At 43.2% G+C, this 18,579-nt stretch overlaps 1 long non-coding RNA gene across 2 annotated transcripts in view; it reads left to right on the top strand.

Moving 5' to 3' along the window:
• The window catches only part of LOC134548083 (uncharacterized), a 45,325-nt gene extending 36,473 nt beyond the window's left edge, over window positions 1–8,852 (top strand). Inside the window, exons 4-5 of one of the 2 annotated variants that reach the window (XR_010079697.1) lie at window positions 5,540–5,695; window positions 6,345–8,852. This is a non-coding gene — a long non-coding RNA (uncharacterized LOC134548083). The remainder of the gene's footprint in view (window positions 1–5,539; window positions 5,696–6,344) is intronic. The other variant, XR_010079698.1, reaches the window with a different exon arrangement.
• The last annotated feature ends 9,727 nt before the right edge of the window (window positions 8,853–18,579 follow it).

Here is an 18,579-nt window from a genome sequence, read left to right as displayed (position 1 = left end):
TGGGTAAGCAGACACTGTCAAGTCTTCATTGCCACCAAAAATACCTTGAAGATAAAGCTACTTTTACCCCCAAGGTGACAAGGTGTGCAAGAAGCAAGCCTTCCTACTGAGCAAGGAGAGAAAATAACAGGTGAAAGAGTTACCAGCTGGCCAGCACCAGCAATTCCACCTACAAAGACAGGGGGTTGACATCTGTGTCTTTAGGAAGACTCAGGATTAGGCCCATCAATGAGGTGGGAAAGCCTTCTTTTTTTTTTATTTTAACTGTTAAAAGGTTGTTTTTCAGAAGTTGTGTAAGACATCCTATTTGTCTCTAACTTCTCACCCATTACACATTGAAGGAAGGAAGTACTCCACCCAATTTCTTAAATTATCATGAACCATTGCTTAAAGGTGTCATGTCTGTCTAAAGAGAAGTCTGTTTTTACCCCTTCTTTTTAAGAAAAAGAGGAAAATAAAATAAAAAACCCCACCAGATGATCTTACTGCTTTTTAATTATTAATTGTATGGCTATTACACTCAAAAAAGCTCTTGATTTTTCCAGACACACATTTGCTAAGAAATCTTTTCAGCAAGATACAAAAAATTTCATGGTATTTCTTGCAAAAAGGGAATGGGGTGTGTGAGAGGGGGAGATGAGGTTGTGTATATTTCCTCTGGGAAATATACAAAGGGCTCTGTATTGCAGTTTAAATGAGAAACCTAGATTCTGCTCCTATGATAAATGCATGTCTTGTACTTTCAGTCTTGTAATTATTCCTGAGACCATCACACACAAAAAAAAAGCAAGGGTCAAATTATGTTCCCAGCTCTGCTAAGGTGCACATAAAACCATGGCAGCTCCTGGAATGATTCCAGTATTCCTGACATCCTCATGGGACTATAGCGTTGCTCCTGACTCCCTCACTGCCTCTGCTTGCAAAGCTGTGCATTCCAAATGCTCCCATTCAGGGCAGAGCACACACTTGGAGGAGACTCAGGAAAAGGCCTGCTGGCTTATGACTCTTGTGTTGGAAGGGCAGTGGGGAGGGGAAAGAAGCGAGGAAGTACGCAGCAAGGGCCGGGAAGGTGTTATGGGATTGCCCGGGTAGCTGGGGAGGAGCTGTCTGGGGCGCTGGCTGTGGCAGGTGTCCTTGCAGCTTTCCAGAGGGGCAGCCTCACCTGTAAAGCTGCGGGCCTGGACAGCCGCAGGGCTCCGGCTGCGGCTCAGCCCGGGCTCGCACAGGGCACAGCTCCAGCCCCAGGGAGCTGCTTTTGTGCCAGAGGCTCCGGGCAGCACACCGGACCTGCCAGCAGACCTTGGGCACCAGGGGAGGCTGCAAGGCCAGCGCCTGGAGGGAGGAGGGATGCAGAGCACCAGGCTGAGTTTCTGCTGTGCCGTGCTTTGCCATAGACTTTAGATATTTGGGGGTACATAACATGACGGGCCGTGCCTGGAAATGGCTGATAAAGCATAAACATCATTAGGAAATGTACAGGCAGTGTGTTAACACTCAGCAATCAACAGCGCAAACACCGATTGCAAAGAGGAAACTAAATTTACGTAGACAGATTGAAGATAAACTGCAGATCCTTCTGCTATTCAGTTTTTAACTGCAGGCTCTGTCAACTCATCTGCACTTACCCTTGACCCAGGCAACAATGTATTTTGCTCTCTTTCCAGATATTTCTTTGCTTCATGACTGATTGTTTATTGTGTTGTCTTGAGTCATTTCCCTTAGAAATGCAAAAGGGAAAGAAGCTTTGGAAGAATTTTTTTTTAAGCCCAAGAAATTTAGTCCAACAGAGTGCAGGGCCCCTGCACTAATGTACACCTTGCATTTCTAATTCAGAGACATTCATATGCTGGAGTATGCTGATGCCAAGAAAGATCATACTGAGCTATTTTGTGATGGTAATCGTCTTCCAAAGTTGCAATTGTTCTGGCAGAGAACAGCTTGCCGTCTTTTTTGCAAACTGAGCTCTAAAATAGCAGTCTTTTCAGGTCCCCAAAAATCATGAAATATGTATCTATTCCCGATTAATTGAATTTTCAGTTCTGCAATTGTTTTCTCAGGGAGTTCTCAGCATATCTTCCTTTCCAATGCATGTCTCAGGAATGTACCTGCAGATCTTAATTTGTGCCTTTCATTGAAACTCGTTGCAGCACAATAACAATATCAGGATCAAAGTGGAGACTGTTTAATGCTGACAAAAGCTTATACAACCCCAAACAAACTCTTCAGTTTGAGAATATAGGCTAAATGGATTATTGTTATTGCTGTCTCAGGCATATAGCACATCATAAAAATCCTTCACAACACAAACTTGAAAGCACCAGTGTGCTTTTTGGTTTCCCTGAACTGTGTGCAATAGGAAGTGAAGTTTTCAGCAAGAATTTTTTGAATCATTGAGTTAGCATCACAATGCCAAAGCAGCATCTCTAATGTAAGCAGTGTTTCTTAAGGAAAATGGAGGCCAGAGACACAAACATACCAGTTAGCTGTTGTCTGTCATTCTTGCACTAAAAAGTGTTATGTGTCTTCCTAAATTAAAGACCTGGAGAAGGTGCACACCAGAGGAGCAGATTTGAACACCTTAAATGGTTGCAATGTCAAGTGACCAGTTCCTGGGCAGTGCCTGAGGCTTCTGTGTGCAGCCTGAGCTGGAGCATCGCCTCCTTCTGCAGAAAGCAACAGCGGCAGCGTGACAGAGAGCGGGGCTGAGGAGCTGGCTCTTTGCTGGGGACAGCAGGCAGTGCAGGCACTTGTGCTGTGAAAGGCTGCTGGTCAGTTTATGGAGGAGTTTCACAAAGGGAGCCCAAGGCATCAGGCAGCTACAAGATTCCTGCCAGAAGCCTGGGCTTGCAGGGGAATGAGCAAGCAGAGGACTGACAGGGCAGTGTGCAGTTTTTGGTCTTGGGCATCTCCTCTGTTTTGGTACCTAATGCTGCCACAGTCATAGGATGGATTTGGTGATCTCTACTCAAATTGCTTTACAAGACAAAATAAGAAGGCCCTTTCTTTTTTATGGAAGAAAGCCAAATGAGCAAAGAATAAACCTATGATTTTATTTATTTTTAATATTTACGTATTATGTATTTTTAAAGAACAACTGCCCTTACAGATCAGAAACCTTTTCACTTCTTCATTTTCATCTCAGAAAAGAATATACATTTTCATCCACAAATATTTTTAATAGTTATTTTCTGCAGTATTTAATGTCTCCTAGTTGTAATAGCAATTTAGGTATTGGTACAAAAGGTTTCACAAGAGTGTATTCTCTTAGGTACTCTGAATATCTGTTCCACCAATTGAATATTTCTTTTAATATATGCTTTTTTACCCCCAGTCAAGGTATTCTTTCTTTCTCTGGGAAGCACATGTTAACACTGTGCTGGGAATAGCTTTGTGGCACGTGTCTTGCTCTATGCTTGAGGTGTCATTCTCAAGAACAGAGAATGTCAATCAGCCTAAAGGCAAGCTGCTTTTACACCACCCAGCTGCTCATTTTCCTGTGGTTCCCATCACCCCTGTGAAGGTGTACAGGTGTCACTGCTTGCTGTTTCTCACCCCACAGTTTGCCACAATAGAAACTGGAGGACAGAAGTGAGAGGAATTTGGAGATTGAAAAGCATCACTCCCATGTTAATGTGGAGAAAGTCCTTCCATCCCTCCCTGGGTTTCCTCCCTGTGTGTTATGTGGGTTTTCACTGTTTTCATCCATCCTCTGAAGAGGAACCATTTGCCGCCTCAGAAATTCTAATTTTCACTTGCCACAGCTCCTGCTGAAGCAAGTTTAGTGAGGTGTAGAGGGATTCTTGAGAGCCAGCATGAGAGAAGACAGGTAATGGTGCTTCCTGTTGGCTTCTGCCATGATGCTGAGCTCCTGAAGCCACAAATGCAGGTGTCCTTAGCTAACCACTGGGCACCACAATATAAGAAAGATATAAAGCCATAATAAAGTGTCCAAGGGAGGGCAATGAAAACGGTGAAGGGGTTTGAGGGGAGGCTGTGTGAGGAGTGGCTGAGGTCACTTGGCTTGTTTCATATATTTTTGTAGCTCTAATGGAGACATGGGAAGCAGCAATAGCTATGCCAGTTAAGGTGGCCAGCCTGCTGGCTCACTGTGAGCCTCTTCTCCTGCATGATCGGGACACCTTTGGGGATGCTGCATCCAGTGGCAGAAAAACAAGCCTATTTGGCATACTGGGAGCAAATATTCAGTCTAAAAGCATCTGCAGCATCATTTTCTTTGGGTCTCATTGACTAATTCAGCACTGCACAAACTCCTAAGAAGCAGCTAGAAACGAAATGAGAAAAGCAAAAAAGAAAATATTCAAGAAATTCTTTGTTTCTTATGTAGTTGGGCTCTATGGCTTTGTGAAAGGGCTAAGATCTAAGCCAAACTTTTCTCACGTTTGATTTCTTTTTCCACATCTAATACTGAAGTATCTTTAACCTTAATTTAAAGCTTTGATGGGAATTTAAGGATTTTGATTTTTGAACTTGCAGTGGCAGCTAGATTTTCAAATCTCTAAGCACATGTAAGCTTCCACAAGAGCAAAATATTTTGTGTTTCCCCAGTTCCCAAAACATGAACTAATTTGACCTGGATTTTCTATCCTGCAGATTTCTCCTGCTTCACCTCAGGTGTGGGGACAGTATTGACCTTCCTTCTCAACTTTCACACGTAGTGGTTGCCTGAGCTTTTTTTAACATATGTGGTGATCTGTTTGTAACCTCTGTTCTTAGAAACATACCTCAAATGTGAGAGGCTGAGCCTTTAATGAGCCCATAGCCATGGATGATGAGGCATACTTCCTGCAGGTTTCAGATCCATCTATTGTTTTTTGTAACAATGGAGGAAAATGAAATGTGTTTTTGAAATCAGCAATTTTATAACACATTTAGTTTGCATTTCCTACTGAGGAAGCATTGGGGAATACCAACATTTATAAAGGAGAAGGAATAGAAGCAAACAGGATAAAAAGTAAGGCTAGTGCATCACTAATTGCAGCTCATTGAGTTAGGCTGAGTACATTTAAATTTAATTATTCGGTGGGCTAATCACACATGTAGACGCCTCGAGTGACACCCTGTACAAGAGCACGGACCTTCATGAGCATCAAATCCTGAAACTTTGCTCCCACATGCTGCACGATCCTCCTTCTGTGCAGAAATTCCTGACCCCCACTTTTGTGATGAGCTGTGCTGTCCTTTCCCTACAGCAACAGCTGGCACCACAAACAACCTCCTATTCCTGCCACAACAAGGCAGGAGCAAACTTTTGCTATCCCAGGGAAAGGAAGAGACACAGCAGGAGGGATGCCCAAGCCAGATGCTACTCCAAGTCTGCAATGTTCCTCTGTTGTTGGTCAGCTTCAGGAAAAACAAATGAGCTGACTTTCAAGTCTTTGCTTTTTATCCACACTCTCGCCAGCTTTTACCCCTTCAGCAGGCTCTGGACTAGATGCAATGCGGGGCTCTGTCCTAAAGATTATATTTTCAAAATGGTGCCCCATTAACCCAATGCCGAACTGAAGTCTGCCTCTCTCAGGGAAGCTGAGACTGTGACTTGGAGAGCCTGGGATATCTTCAAGGACTTGTCTGGGCCTGTCTGCTTTGACTGTCAGACACAACAGAAACTAGAAAACTTTGATCACCAGCAGAGACCTGCCTCCCTCCTCCCTCCCTCTCCCTCGCTCCCTCCCTGGTAAGAAATTAAACCTCTTTTCTAGATAGAAGTGTCAAGATTAACCAAGACTCTTGCATTCTAGACTGTTTAATTCACATGAATCCCATCCTCTGTGACTTAATCCAGAAAGGCAAGTCTTAGCTCATAGGTTTCTTAATGAGTTGAACTCATTACAGCCATTGCTGAGAATACGTTCAAGAGGAAGGTTCCAAAAACAAGCCTTGGTATACTCAGTCTATGAAACTAAACTACTTTAGACTGAAGCTTAGATGAAATCTGATAACAGATGAGTATAAAAGTGATTTTCTCTCTCCCATCCCCATTTCTCATAAAGTGATATAACTAGACATTTCTGTGGGTGTACACCTTAGAAAAATTGAAACAAGTCTGAGTTAGTACCAGTTGGTGCAACTGATGTTCTAGCAGATTAAGTCTATAATATTGCTAGCTATTTGTAGAGATCTTTCAAATTAAATGTGGCAGAATTAAAGAATGGGACCAGAAAGTAATACTTTTTTATTCCTTCACACTTTTACCTGGAACTCCTACTACCAGTCTCATGCATCTAGAAATCTTAGATGTGATAAGTACTAAGAGATGGTTTTAAATTATTTAGTTATTTGTCATTTATTTCTTAAATAATTACTTTATGGGTTGTCATTCACAGAGATCCATATCTTGAAACCTCTTCCTGCAACTACGGGGATGGAAACCTTTCTCTTAAGAGCAAAAAATAGGCGAAGAAGAATGTTCAAGTTATAACTAAAAAGAACCAAACAAATGCAATTAAAAATAGGATCTGAGGTGATACAGAGTTTAACCTAAACCAGTTTCATTTATCCACAAAAGACTTCCCTCCAGTGAAATGAAAAAAATCCAGCATCATCAACAGTTTGGAATATGACCTAGTGGAAGAATCCCAGACAGCTGCACTGACACGTCATGCTTATGTGGCAAGATGTAGGAGAATCCTTCTCTGAAAGATATTCTGGCAGCTGCAGCACAGAGATATAGGCTTCAAACTAAATGTTTCCAGAACAACAGGAAAAACAAAAAGGAAAGTAAGCACTCATTAAATGTAAAATGTTACTTTTAAAAGTAGCTTGGAATGTCAAATTGGGGAAACTAGGATATAAAAGCATGAAAACCACTCTCCCCCTGCACAAACACCGTAAGAAACCTTGTTTTTGAAGTACATAACCATATCCCTCCTCTTCCTTTGACCTCGGACAGAGGATGCCTATTTCTAGGCTACCTCAGCTCTACCTGCCTCTGTGGATGCAAAGGACTACTAATGTCAGTCATACATGCTAAAAACCCAGGTTTTGTTGATATTGCTCATTAGAGCAGGAGCTTCATTAATGCACTCCAACCCCGCAATTCCATTTCTTTTTTGTCTGCCCACAAGCCTAGGCACAGTTTTGGCTCGGTACCTACTGATAATCAGACTCAGTTTGCAAGGGGACGAGCCTGGAGAACCCTTGACCTCACCCGTGCCCCATCCTTCTGAAACCTGGGGAAGAGCAAGATGATGGGACAAAGTTTTGAAGACTTGGCTGCGCCTGCACTCCATCATGGGCTGTGTCTGGGCTCCATTGAAAGACCAGCTGTGGGCAAAATGCAAAAAACTCACCGGGGAATTGGCATCACACGAGAGATTTGGAAGCTGCAGGGACGAGCAGGTCCCACCAGGTGGTGGCATGACAGCACAGGAGTTGGTATTCCTGATTTACCGTGGTACGTCCAGCAGGACCTCGGCTCCTCCAGACTCTAGAAATTTGAAGGGTTTTTTTTGTCTGCTTTGTTCTGTTCTGTTTTGTTTTGGTTGTTGTTTTTGATTTGGTCTGGAGGTTTTTTGTTTGTTTTGTTTTGGGGTTTTTTGGATTTTTTTTTTTTTGTTGTTGTTGTCATTGTTGGGGTTTTTTTTGTTTTGTTTTGTTTGATTTTCTCATCAATGCTAAGAAATAATTCTTGCAAATCTGCTTCGACTCTGCTTTTTGGAGTTCTATTCTATTGTTCAAGAAACAATGCAAAGTAACAATGAAGGAAAGAGCAAGAAACTATTGATATAATTAATAGCTTTTTGACCCAATCTCCATGTACTTTCTTTGCCCTTTTCCCTGAATACATGAGCATGTATTTAGTCCTGAGATAAAAGTTTCAGTTGATGATTCAGAGTTGAAAAGCTTGGGCTTATCGGCCATGAGCAGGATATAATGGAAAAGTTTTGGGTTTTGGTCAGCCAATATAAAGACTGATAGAATACAGCTTGGGATGGAAATACATATATCTGCAGTCCCAGAGTACGAGGTGAGTTCTGACATCCAGTCATACTCTCTCTTTCTTCCACTTGTACTCACAAATATTTTTACTAGCATGCCCATCCCCTCTTCCTCCTTCTTCCCTCTCCCCTCATCTTAACAATATTTTTTCAGAAACTAAAAAGGTTATCATCAATCCTTGGCCTCCCATCTCCTTCCTGAACTCCTCAATGGGACTTTTTACTCATCTTTACCAAGCATTTGACTTCCTTTCCATTTGATTCATACCTCCCAGGTTCTGTCATCCCTTTCTGGATACAGCTGATCCTCAGGGCTGAGGAGCCACAAGCTGCGGGAAAATCTGGTAATTTTGAAGGCAGGAGATGCATAGTGAAGTACAGGCAGAAGGTGAGAAGGGATTCTCAGTGCACCTCACTTTAGGGGAGTTCTTTGGGTTATTTGGGGATTTGATGCAAATGAGAGGAAGTGAGGAACAAACTGACGAGTCCTGACAGTCTCACCAACAGCCCTGAAGTATAATTAAAAAAGCTTTTTAAAAATATATGAAAAATGTTAAAGCCCAAGAAACAATGGCCCACAATAAAGTTCTCAAAGTTCAATACTGTCCAAAGAACAACTTCAAAGGGAGTCACTCCAATTCACAAATGCAGCAAGGAATCAGCACTCATACAAAGCATTAATATAACATGCACATAGCCATTTTGAAGTAGGACCCTAAATACTCAGCTGAGGACTAGAAAGAGTTTTCAGATACTGAAAGCAAAACCTTGCACCTACCTCAGAGCTTCTGAGACACTGCCAGGTCCAGGACTCAGTGCATCTAGCTGGCTTGGCTTCACATCAGAGGAGATCCTTGGATGAAGGTGCTTGAGACTGAAGGACAGAGAGGCAACGCCCTCATCTCGGCAGGTTGGAGAGCTGCCTCGGATCCAGCAGGGTCATAGCAAGAGGTGCTGCTGACTCAGTTTGGGACTCCCAAGGCTGGGACAGTGGCACCTGCTGAAAACCCCTGTTGTTCACTTCCTGGGAACTGCTGCTAAAGCAGGGCAGGAAGAATATATTTAATGCCATGGTTTTGCTGTATGACTGAATTGTCAGGTTTCTGAGCCCCAAGTGGAGTGTTGTTACTGAAAACTCATTCCCACATTACTGTTCTAGTAACAGTAATAAAACACCTCTGAAGAAAGGGACTTTTTTACTCTGACTCAGGACAGGTACTTTATGTTTTTTCATATCAGTGCCATGACTTCATGCAGATTTTATGCTGAACTTTAAACTCATAAATATAACACAAGGCAAAAAATAGCATTTGTATTTCCTTTTGCTATGTGTTCTGCATTGGTAAGGACTATGAGCATTTTTTCAGGTGTTTCACAAAGAGATTTTGAAAAATGGACTTTGCATCACCTATACAAGAAAGCAGGAAACACAGAAGTCCTGGATTGTGAATTATTCATTGATTCCCTTTTCCCATCCTTGTGTCTTAGCAATGGGGTCTTTGACCTCTATGGCTAGCTCATGACTTGTCTCTAAATTGCAGCCAGGACTTTGATTTTCCACCAAGGCAGTTGAACACCCAACTGTTAAAAACATCAAGCCATCTTTATCTCTGAGCAGTTTCACAGGCACAGAACCAATTTCAAGGTCTTCAAATCAAGGGCACATCACAATTTAACAAGCTCAGCACTCAAGCAATGTATTTAAGGCAGGACTTATTTCCTACTGGGTATATAGAAAAGGTGGTTCCCATTGTACGTATGAACATGAGGGCATAAAAGGTCAATCTATTGGCTTTCATGTAATGGTGTGGCCACAATCTCAATCTGTAAATGAAACTGCACTTTCACTGTCAACAAAGTTCTGTTTCCTCCCTGTAGGATATCACCAGGAACAAGATGATATTAATTTTTACTTTGTTGTATCCAGCTGAGGCTAGTACCTCATCCCTATGGCACACTGCCTGAAGTAAAAGCCACTTAGGAAGGGTCGGACAGACCATACAGACCAGTTCCTGGAATCCATTAAGACTTCTATATTGATGTGGTTTTGGCAATGCAACTGCTTCTTCACAAAAGATTTCATCCAAATAACATCCCTACACTTACCCATGTATGATGAGGTAGGGATAAATATATAAAAAAATAAAAAAGGAAAGAGACCTGGAAAAGTGATTTTAATATCTAAAGAAAGAGAAAGAGACTATAATATCTGGAAAGAGACTTTAATATATAAAACAAGTGATATCAAGCTCCTGTGCACACTCATGACTAAAGTATCAGGTAGCACATTGAAACTTTGTATTGAAATATAAATAAGCCACACTATTATCAACTTACATTTCTGTTATGGTCTAACCTCTGTCTGAAGAGAGAGACTTTAACACTGTCTGCTTTTATCCCTTCCTGATACCAGTAAGTCCATACCTCAATAAAAAAAGTCATCTTTTGTGGCTGTATGAAGTAAATGTATATAAGTGTGATGTCAGCCTTCAGGGCTTTTACCTGCTCCATTTTTTCTGCCTCATTACAGCTTTAGAGTCCTCTCTTTTCTCTACTGTGAAAATCCTTTTTTTTTTTTTAATATATATATATTCTGTGCTGTGAAGTTCAGTTACAACCACAACAACGTGCTTCCTGAAAAGGACTTGTGCAGAAATCAATTCTTTTTGCTCTAAAGAAGAAAATGGTGAGTGGCAGAGCAAGCCTTCTTCCAGAGACGATCAGAAAGGCTTCTAAGGTCTCTGGGAAGTTCTTAAAATTTGGGTTTGGTCTGCGTCAGAACAAAACTACACACACAATGTGTTGTTGTTTAAATTTATGGGGGGCTCCCCGGGGAGTGCCCCCCGGAGACCCCCGGGGTCTTTTGGGGTCGTGGTGTTCCCGTGCTAGCAGGCAAGGAGACTTCAGACGCCGGTGGGGTGCTGATGAGGTGAGGGTTTATTCACTGAGGGAGAGGGAAAGGGGGGAGGGGGAAGGGGGGGAGAGGAGAGAGGAGCGTCCGGACGCCTCCAGGGGAAGAGGGGCAAGAGGGGCAGAGCCTTCTGCCTTAGCATTCTTATCACAGAGGTTCAAAGGGGCGCGGTAACATTCTCCAGCCAATGAGGTTACAGATACAGGATACTGCAGGGAGGATACAGACTTAGGACAAACCATACATTTTCCAGGGGTGAGCTAGAGCAAACCATTTCCATAAAATGCAATCCCACAAGTCACCCTTTTTTTTCTTTAAAATGTGAGAAGAGAAATATGACATATGACAATTAATAATTTAAAAATTGAAACAGTAATTACAGTTTTGCAGCATGAAACCAAATACAATTGCAGTAAGGATTATGTTATACTGTGAACTTTTTTTCTGACTTTGTAATTGCAGTAGACGGGTTATGTGAGTTTATATTGCAAGATTTGAAACAAGTTAACAAATTTGTTTGAGCCTTTCCAGCGTGACTGGCCTAATAGTGTCTAGTCTTTTCCAACTGGCTTTTCAGACCACCACAGCCCCCAGCTTAGGCTGAGGCGCTGACTATGCTCCCACTCTAGGGACAGGAAAACACGTGGAGTTCCCCGGGCTCCACACACGGCTTCAGATTCTCCAGGTGGCCTGCTGCAGTTCCCCCATTGGGGCCGGGCAGGGGCAGTGAGGAATTTAAATCAACTCAAGCTGCCATTGATCTGTCACGGAATTCCCTTAAGGCCTGAACAGCGAGTCACCGACACTCACGGATCTGAGCCAAACTACTCCTTTCACTTTCCAACTGGTTCAACCAAAAGACCCCCAGTTTTAGGTCATTAAAAGAGAAACAAAAGAAAAAAACTACAAAAACCGTCAAATACTTTCTCAGACACCAATTTAGGTTATCAATCACCCTCAGAACTAACTGAGGACAGCATAAACCCAAAAGCGTTACAGATTCAATAGTCTACACTACTGAATCGCGCCTTACAAGAAGACAATTCAAAAACTGCTTCCCTTGGATCTACACTTGTGACCTGAAAAGGCCTCTGCTTTCTAAAACAGAAAACAGGGGAATCTGCAATATTTACACACACAAAACTAGAAAGGCATAATTGTAAAACTACTTCATGGGGATGGGAAGGAAATGGAGGGGTTTGGGACACCCTGCTGTTTGGCCAGAACAGCTAGGGACAGGGGCAGAAAAACAGGGAAAGGGAATCGAAGTAGCATTAACAATTATACAAGGCTGTAAAACTGGTATTACAAATTCACTTTAGCTTTGGGGTTTGCTTTCTTAGCGTTTACCTTGTGGGACTTGAAAAGCGGAAGATGGGACTGAGAGCACGTGGCCATGGTGGCCATGCGGTCACAGCGCAGCACGTGGTGTTAGCTGTGCCGTGCCGGGTTTAGCAGGAAAGGGTTAACTCTCGAGGGTTTGTTAAGGGAAAGGGGGTTAGGGAGAAGGAGCAGCGAGGGGAGGAGGGGGTAAGGGTAAGGAAGGAGGTTACACAATTTACAAAACCGAGTTTTGGAAGGTGCGGGCTTGGGCACAACTGAAGACTGCTTTTTCCTTCTCTGATGGCCGTCTGGCTGAGTTCCTTTCGCTGCTGTCCAGGGCTGCTTGTCCGCGTGGCTTCTCCCGGTGCTGGGGCCCGCGCGCGCTGCGGCGGGGCCGGGACCACGTGTTGGCTCCGCCGGGACTGCCCCGCGCCGCGGCCGCTGGGCTGGGGCCGCTCCGCCGCCGGGGCCGCTCCGCCGCCAGGGCCGGGGCCGCTCCACCGCCGGTTCGCCGCCCGCGCCGCGGCTGGCCGGGGCCGCTCCGCCGCCACGCGCCGCAGCCACGCGCCGCTGCCGCGGTCCCGCCGCGCCGGGGCTCACGCCGGAGCCTCGCCGTGGCGGAGCCGCGCCGCCCGGGCCGCGCCGCCCGGCGGGGCTGCGCAGCCCGCGCAGCGCCGAGGCGGGCCGGGACCCGGGCCCGCGCCGGGCCGGTCGGCGGTGGTGGGACAGCCGCGTGGTGGCTCACGAGGTCTCTGCGCGGTGGGGGAGGGGCCGCCCTGGGCCGCGATGGCCCAGAACGGCCGCTCCACCGGAGACGGCACCGAGACGGTGTTACCATGGTCCATCTTATCTCAGGGTCGCTGATGCTGTTGCCCGACGTTGGTGCGTCATCTGTTGTTGTTTAAATTTATGGGGGGCTCCCCGGGGAGTGCCCCCCGGAGACCCCCGGGGTCTTTTGGGGTCGTGGTGTTCCCGTGCTAGCAGGCAAGGAGACTTCAGACGCCGGTGGGGTGCTGATGAGGTGAGGGTTTATTCACTGAGGGAGAGGGAAAGGGGGGAGGGGGAAGGGGGGGAGAGGAGAGAGGAGCGTCCGGACGCCTCCAGGGGAAGAGGGGCAAGAGGGGCAGAGCCTTCTGCCTTAGCATTCTTATCACAGAGGTTCAAAGGGGCGCGGTAACATTCTCCAGCCAATGAGGTTACAGATACAGGATACTGCAGGGAGGATACAGACTTAGGACAAACCATACATTTTCCAGGGGTGAGCTAGAGCAAACCATTTCCATAAAATGCAATCCCACAACAATGATATTCCCTTTCCCCTTAATTTCTCACAAGCCAGAGAGTCCAAGAAATTATGTTTCCTCTGAGCAAACACACCTTGGGTGGTGCCCTTCCTCCACGAGGCTTGATGCCTCTGAAAGTTTCAAACTGTCAAGGATTTTTCTGAGTTTGCCCCTTGCCTGCTGGACAAACACCTTGAAGCCCCAGTACAGGCTCCTCAGGCCATGGCCACTCTGGCCCCTAAAGGAGCCTTCCTTTCACACTGGTAGCCTCCAGGACCCAGAAAGGCCTGCTTGGAACCCAGAGACTTTGTTGACAGTGCAATATGCTTCCAAGAAAACCCTCCAGGTAATACAACAGCTTTTCTCAGTGATCCAAGAAAAATTCAGTCCAGCTTTGCTGCTGAGCCCTCATTCTCCCAGGCCAGGGGTGCTGCCCCTGGTTCTGCAGCCTGGCTGGGTTCACACTGATGGGAAAGAATCAAGGCAGAAAGGGCCAGGAGTATCACTGGGGTAGCTTTACAGCTCCCATTTTCCTGGGAACTGCATCCCTGCCCAGATGGTCAGCCCTTCCCTGGGCTACACCACAGCCTGTGCCCAGCCTGTACCTGCTGGCCATCGTCCACTGCCCCCACAGGGCAGCACGCCTGCCCCGTCACTGGGGCCTTGCCAGATGGGTGCAGGGCTCTGGGCTGGCTGTGGTCACCATCCCTGTCTTATCCCTGCCCCTCTGCTGGGTGTTGATGGACTGACCTGCCACAGAAGGGCATGGCCCTGCCAACCTCATGCCCACCCCTGGCTCCTGGCTTGCTCCTGTGGAGCAGCCCACCTCACAGAGGCTGTGACATCCTTATGGAACAGTGGGAGCACAAAGGATGCTCTTTTGCTTATGTTTTAGCCACTGTCATTTGTGAACATATCTGGTTTTACAGGTTCCAGTCATTTCCTAAATAAAAATCAGGGCACAAAACTGAGGGGGAAAAAACCCCAGAATACAGCTACGTTGTGTGTGCATGAAGATGCAAGCACATGGCCAAAAGAGCACAGCTGAACAAAAAAGGAAGTATTTTGGACATTTCTCATTAGGATTTACTCTTTCACCAGACAAGTATTGGTATAGGCTATGATGTGAACTCACAGGCTCCGGCATCATATCAAACAGAAGTGCAAAGCAAAATCTATAAGACTTCAGGCTCTGCTTTACTCCTTGTATCAGTTTCCTTACATAACATGTTATCCTTCTAAAAAAGTAATATAAAGCCCACTGAAAACCATTGGACTTTTGCACTGGGTCCCTTGAATTTATCCTAAATTTTCAAGAAACTGTCCTGTGAAGAAAACAGTGAAGACAGAAACCAGACTTTTTCACATTAACTATTTCACAAGATAAACAGCTACCAAAAAAACACCTCTGTACTAATCTTTCTCTTTGGAAAGAACTTTTTGCCCAGTTACAATTGATTTCTTTACCTGAAATCCTTGAGGAGCTCTGTATATTGTCAACCTGAGTATTCATAAACTCTGCATGCAATGAATATTAATTCAATAATGTCTTCACAATGTCTAAAGTCACATATGTCTTTCCAGGACAGTGAAAGTTTTCCATTGAAAAGTCAGTTTTCTCCCCACATTAACCATTTGACCATGGTGTGTCAACACCAGTACAGGTCATCTCCCTCCAGCATCCACATCTCAGCTATCTTCCCTTGTTCTCATCACCCCAATTTGACTTTCCTTCTCAGCAGCTTGTTGAATTTATATGCATGCTGGAGGGCAAGAACAGCCCCTCTCCCTGTAGCAAACTCCTGAAAAACAAGCAGAATAAACTGAGCAGCTCTCTGAGTTTTGGGGTTTGTTGTCACACAGTCCTCATCCTGCTCACTTCTGCTGCTGGGGGCACCTTGCCCATTTTTAACACTAGCAGGTCTTTCAAAAGAGACACTGAGGAAAATATTTCTTTATGAAGCCCAAGTGACTTCAGAAGGCAAAATCTGACTCTGGCGCTTAAATTACAAATGCAGTTCTGAAAACTTCAGCCTTTTCCTGAGATGGATTTATGTATGTAAAGCACTTTGTATCATAAAACACAAGTGGAATCACACAATTGAGCAAGAGTAAAATTCATAGTTAATAAATAAAATTAACTAGATAAATTAACTAGATAAATTAACTAGATCAGTAGATATAACAATGAAACCCTGTTTTCAGAAAAGAGCTATTGCCTTAAACAGGGATTCTTTCACAACTTTATTTAACTGTCAAGTTAACAGTTAAACTTTATTTAACTTTATTTAGGTCAAGCCTAAATTCCACACAGACATTTTCAAGAAAATGTGGCTTGTTACAGTACAGATTTACATAATTACCCAATCAATATAGAAAAATAAAAACACATCACATATAATCCATGGGACTTTGGGTAAAATATTCTTGGGAGGTGCAGGGGTTTGCCCTTCTGGAATTTGTTTCACTGACAGATAGAGCAAAGGTAGACCAAAACCCAGCTTTATCGTAGTATAACTCAAAAAAAATTTAAGAAATAGCAGCCACAGTTTCACAAAACAAATAGGGCTGGATAGGGTCTTATTTCTTTACATCCTTTCCTTATGGCAGAATCAGTTCAGTTTCTGACATTAAATATTTATCTAACATTTTCTTAGACAGAATGATGGGGAGAATAAATTTTTCAAGCAATTTGTTCAAATGCCACCTTTAAACAAGAAAAAAAATCTTCCAGATGTGACTCTTTACTCAGTCTGAAGCCTGGAACTCCTGTTTAACTCACCCTGAACAGAGATAATGAGCTCCTTCGTACCTAAGCCCTCCAAAGATTCCTCTTCTCCAGTCTAGACAAACTCAATCTTTTCAAACTACAAATATTTAACAAATACTACCACAAATCAAATACTCCTGTCAGCCAAAAAACTATGTAAAGAGTTAATTTTGCTCCTAATGACTTCATAAGTTCTAAATAAATAAATTATTGTCTTACCTGATTTTTAACACAATTAATTTCTTCAGTCTCTTCTTACTGAATGCATTTCTGCTGTAGGATGCCAGGACAAACATCCGTTACACTATTACACCTCCTTCTTATTTTCTTTTCTTTTAATCATTGACAAAGCTTTTTTAGAATATTTGCTGAAATGTCCTAGGTCAAAAACCTGTTTTGTTACTCATGGAGCACTGTATGGCTTTTTCACTCATCTTGCATCACAAATGCTGGAGTCACCATTAGAGGCATTTTTCCAGAATTGATTTATGGTTTGCAACACTGAAATTACAATGTCTACATAAATTCCATTTAAAGAAAGGAAAACTGCAAAGAATTTCTTAAAATGTTAAGTACTATCCAAGAAGAAGATGGAGATGAATATGAGGGAAACAATATGTTGTCTCTATATTAGCAGCCTGATCTCTCCCTGTTACTCACCCATAAGATTAATTTTCCACAGTGGAAAAAACAGAGGAACTTGTCTCAGTAGTGCTACATGAGGCTAGCCACATGAGGAGTCCTAATCTGTACCAAGGCTCTTGCTCTGCAGCTGATCAGACAAATGTCCAATGCAGGATAGTTCCAATAAAACACAGGTCTCCAAACGTCTTTGATCATGTAACCCAAGTAAAAAAAAAACCAAAATGAGCACAACCTCTCAATATATGTATATTTATTTATAAATAAGTTATACAGATGTACTACTGTAATAACATATTAAGTACATTATAAAACCTACAAGAAATAGGAATTTAAAAGGATGAGATAAAGATGAAAGTAACACAACTCTTAAAATTCATATTTTTATTTTATTTGTTAATGGTACAAAACCATATTCTTCCTGCACCCCACTGATTTGTCTTTCACACTTTTTGGGGTACAGACACCCTGTTTTGGAGACAACTAACAAAGACATTACATTAGGTAATGCCAGCAATGCCTACAGGGTCCTTAGACCTCTGTTGTTCCTGTAAAATCCATTTCTATGCTAAAGTTTCTTCCTAATGATAGCATTTGCATTTGTTTTCCTAATCTATTAAACCAGAGAACTTCACTGGTAGTAGTGCCCCATGCTAAACAGATCCTTCCTGACTGGTGCAAATGTCTGAGACTGGGAAAAGGTTGTCATCTTTGAGGTCTAGCTAGGATGTTGAAAGAAATTATTACCTCAGCTATTCATTTGTTCCTTAGCAGATCAATCACTTAACATGAGCTCCTTTAAGGAAACATCATATATTAAGCAGTAGAAGATAGAAGCAAAATAGATTGGAGTAGTAATATACATAGCAGCTTTCATAAAATCAGTAAAAATGAAAAAAATTTCCATATGTACAGCATGGCTTTGTTCACACAAACAAGAAATACAAGAACCTGAAAGTATCAGAGGTGAAAAGATTCAGAAGCGATAAGTAAGCTGGGGCTTTCCAAGAAGCAGAAGTCAGAAAGCCTGATGATTAAAACCATTATATATTCAGAGTTCTTAATATAGAGTCAAAAACTCAATGTTAGTTTTAGGTGTATTACTCTTGATAAAAATTAGAAGTACCTGGTAAAAATAGTTGTGCTAATAATAATTTCCCATAATTAATGCAGTTCTGAATTAGTAATACTTAGTAATGTTTTATTTGCATATATGTCCCTCTCTCTTTCATTGGGCTAGAGCCTACGCTGCAGTACCCATGCCTAGCACTCCTCATCCCTCTTGAGGTTTAGTCACTCAATTTAAGTTACATTCCCTTTTTCCTATATTAGGCTTCTGTTAGTGACTTTCAAGGTGAAACTTCAGTTCTGAGTATTAATATTTTTCTTCTTTCTTGGCCATTATCTATATAAGCTAAATGTTATACTATATTTATCTATGCATTCTTTGTGTTTTGCCTGTATTTCACTACTCTTCAGTAGGGCACTGGAACAGGCTCCCCAGGGAAGCATTCACAGCATCAGCCTGCCAGAGTTCAGGAAGCCTTTGGACAGTGCTCTCAGGCACATGGTGTGACTCTTGAGGCTTGTGGAGAGGCTGGATTTCGATGATCCTTGTGGGTCCCTTCCAACTCAGGATATTCTATGATTCTAAGATTCTTGTTTTATCCTAAGTCAGATACATATCTTTTC

This window comes from Prinia subflava, chromosome 3, assembly GCF_021018805.1.
Source record: "Prinia subflava isolate CZ2003 ecotype Zambia chromosome 3, Cam_Psub_1.2, whole genome shotgun sequence".
Taxonomy (NCBI): domain Eukaryota; kingdom Metazoa; phylum Chordata; class Aves; order Passeriformes; family Cisticolidae; genus Prinia; species Prinia subflava.
The sequence above is the reverse complement of the archived record's forward strand: the minus strand, read 5'-3'. Positions and strand labels throughout refer to the sequence as shown.